The following is a 12,041-nucleotide window of genomic DNA, read 5'->3' as shown; positions in this document are numbered from 1 at the left end:
ACCAATTTGTCTTAGCAATTTTCTTTTTTCCTATTGAATTACCTTGCGTGTTGATCATTTCCTGTTAGACGAGGAGCTCCTCCAAACCCATGTCTCTCTCTCCACCACCATTTAAAAAATAAATTTTGTACCCTTTGATTTATTTCACATGGCCTTTAGCCTTTACTGAATGAACACTGCATGTCAGGTATGAGATGAAGAGCTAGATCCAGAGAATTTTTGTCCTGGGGGAATTTCCTTCTGTTAGGAGGAGTTAACAGAGAGGTGAATGACTTCCATTCCATTTTTGAAGAAGGTATGTGCAGGGAGGCAACCTATCATAGTCATTAGAAACCATCAGTTTTGGGTTTAGCACATATGACTTAAAATCCAGGCTCCAACGTATCTTAGCTGCTAAGGTAGACCATGAGCAGGCCACTCAACTTTTTGAGGGATCTGTTTCCTCAGAGTTGTTGAAGTATTACATGATGCAAAGTATAGAATGCTTATTCCATTTGTCTGGTACTCAGTTAAGTGCTAATTAATTGGTTGCTATTTTTATCCCATGGACTCAGGGAAGGCATCCTGGAGGAAGTGATTACTCAGCTGAGCCTTGAGGAATGTTGAAAGCTGTCCAGATGAAGAAATGCAGGAAAAGCATTGCAGGCTGAAGGTTTGGGAAGTGGAGGCATAAATCAGCATGGTATAAATGGGGATATCATCAAAGCTTAAATTGTGAAGAAGAGCCTGGCTAAAAACATGGGGAGAAGTCAGGTCATGGAGAGACTTATATGGCAGTATTTTTCAGTCAACACAAGTTGTGAGCGACTAGGGGAAGTGTCAGCTGCCTCCTGGTTCCCCCAAGCTCTAAGTCAATTCTCGAAAGTCGCATTCAGTCCCCACCTAAACACTTGAACAGGAAACTCACCCTGAGAACTGGAGGGGTGGGTGGTGGGGATGCATCATGGAGACTCCGACAGGCCAAACAGCATAATACTCTCCCTTTCAAAGCCTCAGGCATCCTGTCACATAGTACAAGAGACAGGTGTCTGAGAATTTCCGGATGAAGCCTGATATCCACATCCTAATTCCGTCCAACAGCATGGCCACCTTGAGAACAGAGCCTGAGCCCGTGCCCCAATGGCTAGGCTGGGCTTGTTGGCTCTCACTAGTACCCATCGCAAAGAGAGAGCCTGTCCCTCTCATCTGTCCTCTTATGGGCAGGGATTCTACCAGGAATGGATCCATCTCCCCAAACTCTGCTGTCTTCCAGCTACTTGTTTGCTTTGAGCTACCATTTTTAGGCACTTGCTACATATTAAGCCCATTGCTAAACTCTTGTCATGCATTCACTCCATTACTTTAAGCTTCTCAGCAACTCTCCAAATAGGTTTTATTGTTTCAATTTGCAGATGAAGAAAATGAAGCTTAAAAACATGAAATAACTTGCTGATAGTCACAGAAATCCTGAATGTCAGGTCCGAAATGGGAGCCATCATCTCAGCACCTGCACCTTACTTCCTCCTGTTTCCCGAGTAGCCACTGAGGGAGGGGTCCCCCTACCCGCTGCTCCAACAGCTTGATGGAACATCAGCCTGGGTCACCTCTGTGCCTTTTGGGCACAATTTAGGCTGCCCTTCCGGGACTGCCTTCTTAGCTGAGTCACTTTAGGGGGTGCTGGGTCTTGGCAGTGTGGCAGCTACACCTTGTCCTTGCTGACACGGTGGCAGTGCTCTCCTAGCCTACTGTCAACCTGAATTGAATGCTTTATTAGCCCCATTCGCAAATTCAATAATTTAGGTTGAGAGAGGACAAGAACACATAACACCAAATCACAGCGTCAAGACTCAAAACCTCCCAAACCAGCCACATCCCACAGGCTGTATTGTCTTTCTCGATGGTCAGTCCCATGGCCAGGAAGCATTCTGTCAGAGGCATAAGGACTATCTGAGAGAAGAGCTGTACCAGCCCCTTCAAACTACCAGTTTACAATTCTGCTGGATGACTGGGAATGTAAGATAAACTGTAAAAAGAGAAAAAACAATGTAGAAAGGCCCTTCGTGCTAACAACATAACTCATAGCCCGTCTACTTCTTACTCTCTTCTTATCAAGGAAAGATAGAACAGTGGAGGGATGAGTGGCCAAGGTGTGGATTCAGCCTCAAATGATCCAAAACAAAGATAAATGTCCGGAAAATGTGGAGCCCTGATTCATATTCTTACAGGCAAGAATTATCCTGCCAAGCCACCAGCTTTTCTCTTTACCTGATCAGGATGAAAGCCCATTTGCAAGGTGAGATCATCTTGGAAAAGAAATGGAGCCACGTGAAGCCTTGCAGATCCACAAGAGTCTGGTTCGCTGGGAGTGAACCAGATAGAATCTGACTATTGCTGCTGTGCCCAATTTGCTGAATTCATAAAGCAAAAAATCAAAATCTAGCCTTTCTTCCATGTCTAGCCATCTGTTTCTGTGAGTCTGCCCACATGCCCTGGACCTCTGGAGGGCAGAGTTCCAGGCCACTGTTCTGCTATTTTGACAGCTTTGCAGCTGTGACCCATGTACTGGAAAGAGTTGTGTGCAGTGCCTTGGTCTTGGAACTTTACACATTTTTGACATGATTAGGTATTTACAACTGGAAGTGCAGCCAGAGTCCAGTGTTTCCAGGGATGATGCGTATAACCCAGAGGTTCTAATGTGGCTGCTCCTGGCTTTGGCTGGGATCACGTAAGTTCTTAGGAGTTTACCCACAGGTCATGAACATGAGACTATAAAACAGCCACACTGGGACCTTCATCCAGATGGATAAATTGTATAAAACTTTCTCCACCACAGTTTCAGAAGGTGGTTTTGTAGAAGGCACTCATAGACATTTTGCAAAAGTCATTAGCAGTGACGTGGTAGAACAGACACGTCCTTGGTATTTCCTACATTACACATATTTGCATAACAGCAAAAAAAGGATGGAGGGGCACTTGGGTGGCTCAGTTCATTGAGCGACTGAGGCTTAGGTCATGATCCCAGGGTCATGGGATTGAGCCCGGAGTCGGGCTCTGAGCTGAGTGTGGATCCTGCTTAAGATTCTCTTTCTCTCTCCTCTGCCCCTCCCCTTCACTTGCACATGTGCTCTCTCTCTCTCTCTCTCTCTCAAAAAAAAAAAAAAAAAAAAAGATGGAAATTACCCAAGGATAAAAATACAGTTGATTAAATAAAAAGCCTTTCAAACCATAAGAGACTTTTAAATACAGAGAACAAACGGAGGGTGGATGGGGGGAGGTAGCAAGAGGGGAAATGGGTGATGGGCAGTGAGGAGGGAACTTGTTGGGATGAGCACTGGGTGTTGTATGTAAGCGATGAACCATGGGAATCTACCCCAAAAATCAAGAGCACACTTTACACCCTTTATGTTAACCAATTTGCCAATAAATTATATTAAATAAATAAACAAAAAGCCTTTAACCTTTATTCATTGACTTCCCAATCATTTCTTCATCACCTGTTATGTGCCAGGAACTCTTGTTTGCTAAAGACAAAAAAAATAATAATAATAATAAACACTCCCCCTCGTTTCAAGGGGGCTCATATTTGATGGGAGAAATAAACATATGTACAAATAATTATTCATGATTATGCAGAAGGTGATTTGGGAGCACAGAGGAAGAATGGATTAGCTGGGAGGCTAAGGGTGGGCATCACAATTGAGGAGGCGTTTGAACTGGGTCTGGAGAAAGGCACATAGGAGTTTCTCAGACAGAAGGGTTAAAGTGAGGTTCCAGACAGAGAAATTCTGGTCAGAGGAATTCCTTGAGGAGAGGAACGGTAAGTTTGGGAAAATGGCAAGTCATATGATGTACTTTAGTACTGAATTTTGAGCAATTGCAGTGAGAAAAACTAAAAACTCTCTGCAAATTACATGCATACACTCCAATGCTAAAATGATCAGTCCGAAGTGAATCTAGATGAAACAGCACGGGTCATGGAAATAGGGTCCCAGATAGACTAGGAACAACTACAACAAAAAGGACGACCTGAACTCAAATAGTATGACATCTGGTTCCAGTGACTCCTGGTTTCCCCTAAATCCTGGTGGGAAATAAGTGGATATTAGAGTGATATTATATACCATACAAGAAGACTATTAGGGTACATATATAATTCCAAAATGCAGGTTCAGCCATTCTCAGGAAATCCTTTTGTTATGCTTATAATTGCCTAAAGTAAATATGCCCTTCAGGTACTGATAAGGAGAAACACAAGAAATGGATGGAACTTACTGATATTTGCCCAGTGGAGAGAGTAGAGAGGTCCTTGTAGAATAGTGTCTGCAGAAGCTCTAGCACAGAGTAAGCACTCAATAAATGCTAGCTCAATCGTGACAAAAGATTATATAAAAATAACAAGTGAAGGGGCTAAGCGTCTGACTTTGGCTCAGATCATGATCTCATGGTTCATGGGTTGTTCAAGCCTCATGTCAGACTCTGTGCTGACAGCTCGGAGCCTGGAGCCCACTTCGGATTCTGTGTCTCCCTCTCTCTCTGCCCCTCCCCTGCTCGCTCTCTCTCTCTCTCTCTCAATAATAAATAAACATTAAAAAAATAATGAGTGGAAATTCACAAGGCGTCCTAAGAAAGCTTTGAGCTTGTTATCTGGAGTTTCAAAGTGGTAAAAGTCAATTAAGGAAAATTGAAAATTGAGGTCAGCATGCACACGCACATCATAACCCATCTATACTACGTGTGTGGCACCAGAATCCCAAACTGAGAAATGAAATGAAGAAGTGGTATAGAACACTGAAAACCCTAGGGCTTTAGAAGGTGCAAATGTCAAATTGCTCTACAGAGATGATTCACAACCCCCAGGTCATAGGGTCTCTCAGGAGAGGAAAACAAAACACACAGCCTTTCTAGGGATGAGTTCATAATCAAGGATTGCAAACCACATGAAAAGACAAACTACCATAAAGGAGAATTAGGAGGCGTAAGAGTTGGAAATAACAGAATGCTCTAAAAATGATTTGAGGACAATTTGAGGACAAGTGTTTGAGGACGATGCAAACAAACACTTCTAGAACTTCTCTCCATGTACTAAATTTAATTGAAAACTGTTACGAACAATAAAAGGTAACTCCATCTGCAAATTCTTAATGGCCTCTTTTATGCTTCAATCTTGATTTGTGGATTGACTCAGATATCAAAGTCAAAATGTAATTTGATCCCAATCTGGTCAAAACCTACACCAATCTGGTCAACACCAGTCTTTAAAAGGTTATCTTGGAAAAAAGCAGAGAGGTGGAAAATGCCAAAACAGTCAAGTTAAAACAGGCATCTCATTTCCCTGGCAATTAAGCCAATGCTGAAATGGTCATAAATAATTTTATCTATTCATATTTCAGCTACTGCTTCCATTTGGCTTAAGTGTAAATTTTTAGTCATTTATTTTGTTAAAAGCCTCAACAAAGACTCCAAAAACAAGGGTTTTTTTTGTATCTCACTGTTTCATTAGAACAACATTCCAAAAAAGCTTCTCCTGGTTTATTTTTACCTATAGAATTTTTAAATCTATAACTGCTAAATTTTAGTGGGTTGAAGGACCGGAAAATGGCACTGATGCAAGAACCCCAAATTCCTGTGTGTCCTTCCAGAACCCTCTTGGGGGAGTAGTCGCTGAACTTAAGGTTCTTATGCATGAACAAAATTTCAGGGAGTAAAATGAATGAGATATTGAGGCAGTGACATAGAATTGCCATCTTATGATTTGCTAGATAAGGACAGTCCACATAAATATTTACTACTGCCTTAATCTCATTTTTAAAGGACTATTTGATACCAAAATAAGGAAGAAGATAATTTCAGAAAAAAAAGATGTTCCTCACATTTTCATGTAAATAGCTTTATTAAAAATAGATTACAGCATCCTTATTTTCCCCCATTTTGCCACAAATTAGCAAAATATTGGTCATGGTTTCAGAGTGTGAGATAATAGAAAATATGTATATATTGGTCTCTGTCCCCAGTTACTGGCACAGAGCTCCTGAGCCCTTGTAATATCCTCAGTGATAAAAACACTAGGAGCATCTCTTGTTCTGATATTTGGTCTCTGCCTTTGGTTCCTGATATAGGGCTTCTTTTGTTCTGAGGTGACTCTACCTGGCCTCCTGAATGGAGGCTGGTCACCAGAAAGACCAAGCCATGATTAGAAGTCTGGAGTGTTCAGCTCCACATTGTCTTGAGAGGGAAGAGGAGCTGAAAATGGAGATAAAGATTGATCATGCCTATGCCATGAAACCTCCATAAACATTCAAATAATCTGGAGTTTGGAGAGCTTCCAGGTTGGTGAACCACATACTGGAAGAGTGGCACACCCAACTCTACAGGGACAGAAGCTTTTGTGCTCAGGACTCCCCCAGACATTGCTGTATGTATCTCTCCGTCTGGCTGTTCATCTGTATCCTTTATCATATCCCTTAATCAACTAGCAAACATAAGTGTTTCTCTGAGTTCTGTGAGCTGCTCCAGCGAATTGATTGAACCCAAGGAGGGGGGGTCATGGGAACCTCTAATTTGTAGCCAATCAGTCAGAAGCACAGGTGACAATCTGGACTTGAGGTTGGCATCTGAACTGGGGTGGAGGCAATCTTGGGGGACTGAGCCCTTAAGCTGCAGGACCGGACAGTATCTCCAGGTATGTAGGGTCACAATTGAGTTAAATTGTAGGACATCCCGTTACTGTCCTGGAGAATTGCTTGGTGTGGGAAAAAAAATCCCACCCATTTGGTGACCAGAAGTGTCAGAAATGAAGTGTAGGAAGTAAGGAGCAAAGGAGAAAGTAAAGGAGGAAGTGAGGAGTAAAGGAGAAAGACAGGAGGTAGCCTGAACTGTAGAACTCTCCAGGACACTGATTCAGTGATCCCCAACTTTGGGGATGCAGGGCATGTGTCCTCTTATTTCAAAGCAGGGGATCCAGAACTCTAGAATCCCTATCAACTTAGATACAACATTAATTCAACATTAATAATAGGCAGATTTTATACCTCTTGACCTACCATTATAACTAGTCTGACTATAAAATCATTGGAGTTTAGAGGGTCCTTTATGGTTTCCAAAGCATTTATATATGCATTCTCTCCTTCAGTCTAAGGAAGAAAGAAAGGACCCTAATGTAAGAAGTTTTATTTATTTATTTCTATCTTGCAGTTGAAGAAACTGGAAGTTGAAGCTGTCATTCATTTGCTCATATAGTCAATAAATATTTATGTGTCTCCAGGCCCTGTAGCACTATTCTAATCCCCAATGACATTAAGATGAATAAAAAGTCAACCAACTGCTTACGATTATATGGGTAGTTACTGACAGAGCTCGACTGGAGCCCAGGTATTTTGATTGCAAGTATTGTGCTCTCTCTAGCAAGCCATGATGCCCACGTCTCTCTCTCTTCATTGTGTTTAGTTCTCTTTTCCACAGACAACCCTCCTGCTTGCCCACATACCATCTGAGCTCCCTGACTTTGGGCAGAGCTCCCTGACCTTGGCCGTGGCATTCCGGACAGGTTCTCATATTCACACCAATATCCTCTAGATGTTTGTTCAACATTTATTTAGGGTGGCTGAGCTCTGGAATGGGGTTGGATGGGTATGAAGAACAAAGAGGGCCATGCCCAATTAGCAAAATAAAGGCCCTGCAGCTAAATAGGAAGTTTAACAGAACATGAAGATAATCATTACATCGTTACTTGAACATAAACATGCGTACAATCTCTCCTCCCTACCCCAAGAAGCTTATCATAATATTTCTTCCAAACATACATAGTTCTTTCCCTGAGAGGAGATCCAATGAATACAGTTTTCTCCAGTTCTTTATATTCCAGTAATACCTTGTTTAACACCCTGGTCACCCACCCCCTCATCTTCCCTTGCACTCACTTCTTCATGAAACAGCCTCTGTTCAACACTTTGCCAAGACATATTCTCATTATGCACCACCCAATTCGAGGCCTGTTCTTTCCAAGAGTCTACTTTGATGCACCCAGAACATTTCACCTTCCCAACTTGATCTCCACACATTTCTCCATCTGGAGCCCATATAATCCAGGATTACAGCTAAGGCTGCATCCACCAGTATGTGATTGGTCTGACAGGTCTCCTGGTCACATGGGTGCAACACTTTTGAATATCGCCTTTACATATATTGCCACGTAGTCCTTTTCATTTGTAAAATCTTTGTAGGTCCTCTTCTTTCATATATCGGCCAGGTTGAGATATGTTAGAGTTCAGAGGCTTTTTCTGAATAGATATAGAACTGATAAAGGACATTTTTAACTTTTTATGTTCCTGGCCCCTGCTCCTGAGCTCCCGGGGAAGCTATACTCTAACATTTACCAAGGTCAAAATGCCTTGGCAAAATCTCAAAGTGTGGGCTCTGTTTCTGCCCTGAGCACACATTGTACATCTGCTTCGTTGAAGAAAATTACCAAAAGGAATTACCAAAAGGAGCAGTCTGAACACAAAAGGTAAGAAAAAGTAAGAAACTTCCCTGGTTCCCAGGAGATTAAAGTCATACAGCCTTGCATATACTCCAAATTTAAGATAAGGTCTGCAACTTTCTGAAATGTCTTTGTCAAATGTTCTATGTTCTTTGTAACTTTTATATAAATTATGTAAAAGCTGCATATGACCAGATGTTCGTTTACAGGAGCACTCTCTTCTTCGTGAAGACTGTATATCCCGGGTGGCTGTCCTAACTTGGGCTTGAATAAAATCTTTCTTGCCTTTAGAGATTCTGAAATTGTGTTCAATTTGTGTCAACAGATACATAGATATGCATATTTGTAATATGTCCAATGCAGTGCCGAGTGATGGATCATTATGCATTTGCTCATGATGCTTTTAGAACTAAGAGGAAAAGAGAAATAGTAGCTTCGACTCTTCACTTCCAACTACCCACCCCCCCCCAACTCTCTCTAATGGGATGTTTAAATGCTGAATTTTTTTCTGAAAATAGAAAACACTTGATGCCAGTGGTGCCACTGCCTGAGTGGCTCAGTTGGTTAAACTTCTGACTCTTGGCTTCAGCTCAGGTCATGATCTCATGGTTCATGAGTTCCAGGTCCATGTGGGGCTCTGTGCTGCTGGTGCAGAGCCTGCTTGGGATTCTCTCTCTCTCTCTCTCTCTCTCTCTCTCTTTCTCCCTCTCTCTCAAAATAAATAAATAAATAAACTTTAAAAAAAAAAGAATATAATTGGTGCCATATCAGAATATATTTAAGGGAAGATATTCGGTATACCTTGAAAGGTGCCAGTTCACGGGGCTTGTAGATGGCTCAGTCGGTTGAGTGTCTGACCTCGGCCCAGGTCATGATCTTGCGGTTTGTGAGTTCGAGCCCCACATCGGGCTCTGTGCTGACAGCTCAGAGCCTGGAGCCTGCTTCGGATTCTGTGTCTCCCTCTCTCTCTGTCCCTGCCCCACTTGTGCTCTGTCTGTCTGTCTCTCTCTCTGTCTCTCTCTCAAAAATAAGAATAAACATTTAAAAAATAAAAAAAAGAAAGGTGCCAGTTCAACAGAGAATATTTGAAAAATCTGTTGCTAACTTCATGCAAGATGGCCCTTCTATACATGAAAGTGCTCAGCTGCAAATACCTGGCAGGTGAAAGCCTGTCGAATGAACATGACTCCTCTTTCAATGGCAGTGCAAGCTTCTCTGTGAAGGAATCATACAGTCCTTTCACAATTTACTGCACTGTGGCCTTCTATAACTTTTATCAGAGGCACTAAGAGAAAGTACTTAGTGGTGACCCATCACAAGCCCAGGGAATGCCATTGTGAAGCCCTGCAGAATGCCAGACACATCAACTTGGTCATCAAGTACATGTGACTTGAGCTGATATGAGCTGTCATGCAAGTTCCTAGACTTCACTGTCACAGTGTATAGATAACACTCTCAAGATAGTCCTAGCTCTTGTGAAATCTGCAGGCTTTATCATCAAAACTACTTTGCACAAATTAGACAGCCAACGAATACCTGTTGAATAAAACTGAAGAATGGAATTGATTCTTTGTAGCCCAGGGAGCGGTTGCTACAAACCTCACATTTAAATGATAATGAAATTTAATGCTGAGAATTATACTTTCTAATCCTAACCCTGATCTTGGGGTAAGAGATTTTATGGCAAACACTCGGGTCCTCTGGGTTGTCCATAACCTATGCTTCTCATTGTCTTTCCACTTTGCTTATTTCAAGATAGAATTAAAGCCTATCAGTAGGTGAATTCCAGGAAGGAAGTTAATGTGGAGAAAAGTGTTCTCCAAAGCAGCCGTTCTAAGAAACGTATTAACTGTTTCTTGCATGAAAGCCGTATTTGATTTCTTGTTCAGTCCCTCCATCCCGTTAATTCCTTTCTCTTTTCCTACTTGAATAATAGTTAGCAAAAGTTAAGATATCAAAATCCCTTCTCCCCTGACCCCCACTCAAATAACAGGAATCCTGAATCATAGCACTCTAAGGCCCACGGGGAGAAGTGGGTGCTTCCTGCAGAAAGAGCAACCATAAGAGGCACAGGATCCTGAGTGAAACACTGTATCTGTCTCCTAGGGAATCCTCAAGGGCCACTGAAATCATGCACAGATGCACGGAGACAGCCGGTGACCCACAGCTGTAGACAGCACCTTGGAACACACATTTTTGTGGCTTGGGTGAGCAGGAAACACCAGACATAGGAGAGGGTTGCAGAAGGGTGGGTGAAAGAGCACTAGAGCTGAACTTGATCTTCCTCCTTGCTCCAAAGAACGAGGAGACCCTAATGCTCCAGAGATTTGTTTGCACCGAGAAGATCTTATTTCGAATTGCAATTACCTGTGGGATGATTAAGACTACAGTACTGGAGATTGCGTTAAACTCAATTAAGTCCTCTGCAATCAGAGTCATTATTCTGGGGCAGGGATGAAAAAAAAAAAAAAAGATGTATATTCTAGTTAAAAAGGGATGAAAAAGAAAATGATCTAGGGCAGTGTTTCCCAAGTCTGCTGCATAAGAATCAGAAGAGCTTGTTGAAAACACAGATTCTTTTCTCCTTCTCCCTACCTCATACCCATTCTGAATCAAGAAAGTCTGGGGTGGTGACCAGGAATCAATATTTTTAAAAGCTCCATGGGCCATCTGATGTTGCCAGCCCAGGTATGAGCTCTGGGGAAGAACAGGTCTTGGAGGCTGGTTTGTTGCCCTGATCTTCAGCTTGACTGACATTGAACTTGATGTTGCACTGGGCTGATTGGGACTGATCTGCTTACAGACCTCACAGGAAACTTATGGATAAACTAAAATGCCTGCTCATTAGTTACAAGGAGAGTAATCCTTCTCAGAGGTCAAAATGCCCACGTCTGCCATGCAGAACACCGGCATGACACCTGGACGCTTTTAATCAGATGGTCGCTTGCTATTGGTCTGTGAAATCAGATCAAAGAGATGCTCCCAATTGCATTTTCATGCGGGCCACAGGAAGTGCGGGAAATAACTCTTCTATGCCCCAGACTAGATCTCCTCAACCTTGACCAGAGCTGGAGAAACACTGCCAAATTCTCGCTCTCACACATTTTTTCTAGAGCCTATGAAGGCAATCATTCTCTTGTTTTTTGTTTTTTGTTTTATGTTTATTCTCCTTTCAAATGGGATACTATTTTACTAAATTTCCATTTTCTTCCTTGAAATTACATTCCATTTGTGTGTCCCTGGCCACCTATTCCACACTCCGTGTGTCCACATCACCAATATCTTGGTGACTGCTTACATGCGTAAGCTTATTTTCTATCCCTGTGTACTGACCTGATGGTCAACCTCATGAACTTATATTCCAGCCGGAATAGATTTATAATAAATATATCTTAAGAACCAAAAAAAAATTAGATAGTGTGAGTGCTTTGAAGAAGCTGAACGACAGCAAGAAGTAGATGTGATTTGAGCTGGGAGTTGATTAAGGAAGTCTTCTCTGCAGATGTGACATTTATGTTGAGAGCTAGAACCTCATAATTGCACTCTCAAGCAATGTTTATTTCCAAGGTCACGCAGAGGCATGTCT

At 42.1% G+C, this 12,041-nt stretch overlaps 1 long non-coding RNA gene across 1 annotated transcript; it reads right to left on the bottom strand.

Annotated features, from left to right (window-relative positions):
• Window positions 1-290: 290 nt before the first annotated feature.
• Window positions 291-2,550, bottom strand: LOC109269500 (uncharacterized). The gene is made up of 3 exons (XR_002081116.2): window positions 2,245-2,550; window positions 908-1,001; window positions 291-646 (listed from the first exon to the last, which is right to left on the bottom strand). It is a non-coding gene; the product is annotated as an uncharacterized LOC109269500 (long non-coding RNA).
• Between the last annotated feature and the right edge of the window lie 9,491 nt (window positions 2,551-12,041).

This window comes from Panthera pardus, unplaced genomic scaffold, assembly GCF_024362965.1.
Source record: "Panthera pardus isolate Hobbes unplaced genomic scaffold, ASM2436296v1 HiC_scaffold_7, whole genome shotgun sequence".
NCBI lineage: Eukaryota > Metazoa > Chordata > Mammalia > Carnivora > Felidae > Panthera > Panthera pardus.
The sequence above is the reverse complement of the archived record's forward strand: the minus strand, read 5'-3'. Positions and strand labels throughout refer to the sequence as shown.